Here is a 2,652-nt window from a genome sequence, read left to right as displayed (position 1 = left end):
TTATTTCCAATTAACCTTACCACCATGGTCTCTTATGTGTATCCTTTAACTTCTATTTTTCTACTTTCAACTTGTTTGTCTTCAATATTTTATATTGGCTGCATTCTTTTAATGAGCTTGATGTTTCTCAGAACCAATTTTGGGCTTTTCTAGTTGTTACCACTTACCAGGCTTCTACATAAGCTCAATATTCATTATTATTATTCATAGGTCATTTTTAAAGAACTTTTGTTGTGGCTTACTTTGTTGTCTATTAAATTTACATCTATGATTGCAACATACTTTCATTAATTTTTTTCTTATTAACACATTATTTTCTCCACATATACAATACAGGTAGAGAGGATGGTTTAAAATTCCCAACCTACAATGAATTTGTGCTCAACTGTCCTAACATAACCACTTTAGCACTAAAAGGATTCAAACTTCATGACTACAAGACCCATATGCTGGTGAAGGTACACATAGTGCTTTTCCTATTTCCTACTTAACAACAAGTAACAAGTATTGAAGTATGTTGTTAATATTTCAGGGGCTACAAAAATTGAAACATATTGACCTTGCAACATCTTACTCATTCACGGGTTCCTTTTTAAAGTAAGCAATCATCAAACAAAATTCTGTTATTTGAGTTGTGGATTGAAATTTTGGAATGATAGGAACCTTAGTGTGAATGGTGGTGGAGATAATTTGGAGGTGATGATTTTAAGGGACTGGATGCATCTCAAGGAAATTAAAGTGGAACGCTTTATGGAAGCTGTTCTTGCAGGCGAATTCAAACACCTTGTACATAGTAAACAAAATTCATTCATTTTTTTGTTTCTGTATGAGATGTAATATTTGATAAACGAAAATAAAATATTTTTGGAAAACAGGACATATCTAACCGGGAAGGTCTAACATGTGAGGGTGACCGGTACAATAGATGTTACAGTGCTAGGTAGGCAGAATCATTTATTATTAGTTGAAAATATTTTGTAAAGAAGAAATTTACAAATTGGTTGGGAATTATATGCAATTTTATTCCTATAAAGGAAGTATTGGAACAGAGGCTTGATTTCTATCTGGTAGCAGAATTTCTAGTAGGAAGGTATGATTTTTTTGAGCACCTGTTCGTGCGAATATGATTAATGATAAACGCACTAACGCTTCAGTCACATAATCTTTACTACAATCTGTAAACTTTCAAGCCTTTCACTACTTCAATATTTCATTCTCCTGTAATTAATTATTTTCTGTTTTTCTTATTCACGTGCTTGGGGCTATACCCTCCTATCAAGGGTCTGTTGGACCAACATTATTGGGTTGTGTCTTGGTTTGCAATCTGAAGAAGTAACCATATTTTCTTGATTCCCTTATACATGTAAGTTTATATAATTTTCTTGGCATGTTCTATATCACGTGCTTGGGTTTTGGCAGCTGCGGGCATTATGGGAATTTTGAAAAAGATTGGCAGGGATGGGACTGCAGGGATTACAAGTAGAAGGGTTAAAAGTGGAAAAAGTTGGAAAATGAGAAGAACAGTTGTAGCAATAGAAGGTGGATTATATTTAAGCTACATGATTTTTCGGGAATATTTGAATGAAGCAGTTGCAGAAATATTGCAGAAATCCCAACAAACATTATTTTTAAAGGATTTTGATGGAATGGAATGACTCAATTCATATTCTGTTAGAGTGTGATTTTTCTTGCATCGTTTGCTGTAGCACTTAAGTACCCTTATTTTCATCCTCTTTACCACACATTTTATTTAGTTTCTTTCTGAAAATGCAGTAGAAAATGAGGAAGAAGAGAAGGGCAGAATGGTAATTCATGCCATAGAAAGGGCAATGGTGTTAGGTTGAGAATTTTAATGGGGTTTTCATGTGGAAAGGTATATGAATGTCTACTACATTTTTTCTTTGTTTTCCTATCCCGATTCTGAGTTTAAGTGAGTTGTTTATCCCATTTTGTTTGATGTTGTCATGAAATGTTTCAGCACGTTGCTGCAATCTGTCCTTATCTAATAAAAATCATACAAGGCCATCAGATTGTCCAAAAATCATGAAGTCTAGTTTTCTGGAAAGGTTAGTGTATCTAGTTTCACTGAACTTTGGACCACTTTTCCTAATTCCAATTCCTTTAAGGGTAAAAGTACCAATCTTTGCAGACTGGTCCACGCAGCCCACTGTTTGCATCAATCAACTTCGAAAATTCATAATAAATTCATAAAGACTCCAAATTCCATGAGGTAAAAGCCTATAATCAGGTATGGAAGTATATTTTCATCCTTACCAAGGGCTTAACTTAATTCCAAGTACAAAAGTGCAGTTTAATACAAGAGTGCAGACTAGCCTGAAAATTCACAAATTTCATGTGCTAACTTGTCACGTGCACAAGTAATTCTACATGAAACAAAGGACAAGGTACCCCTTTGTGTTCTTTAAGTATAAAGGACAACTTAATAGAGAAATTCAGCTCATCATGTGATAATTTCTTAATCTTTCTCTCATTCATTGTAGGTAATTTGTGCAAGATTAGTTTCCAAAGATTTTGCGCCCAAGGTACCCTTTTGTGTTCTTTAAGTATTAACACTCCTTGTGAAATATGATTTTAAAATTTTCAATAATTGATTTTCTTTTTCTTGGATTTGACAGTTGGATATTCCAAATT

Source organism: Lactuca serriola, chromosome 1 (genome assembly GCF_051521515.1).
Source record: "Lactuca serriola cultivar US96UC23 chromosome 1, Lser_US96UC23_V15, whole genome shotgun sequence".
In the NCBI taxonomy this organism is placed as follows: Eukaryota; Viridiplantae; Streptophyta; class Magnoliopsida; order Asterales; family Asteraceae; genus Lactuca; species Lactuca serriola.
The sequence above is the reverse complement of the archived record's forward strand: the minus strand, read 5'-3'. Positions refer to the sequence as shown.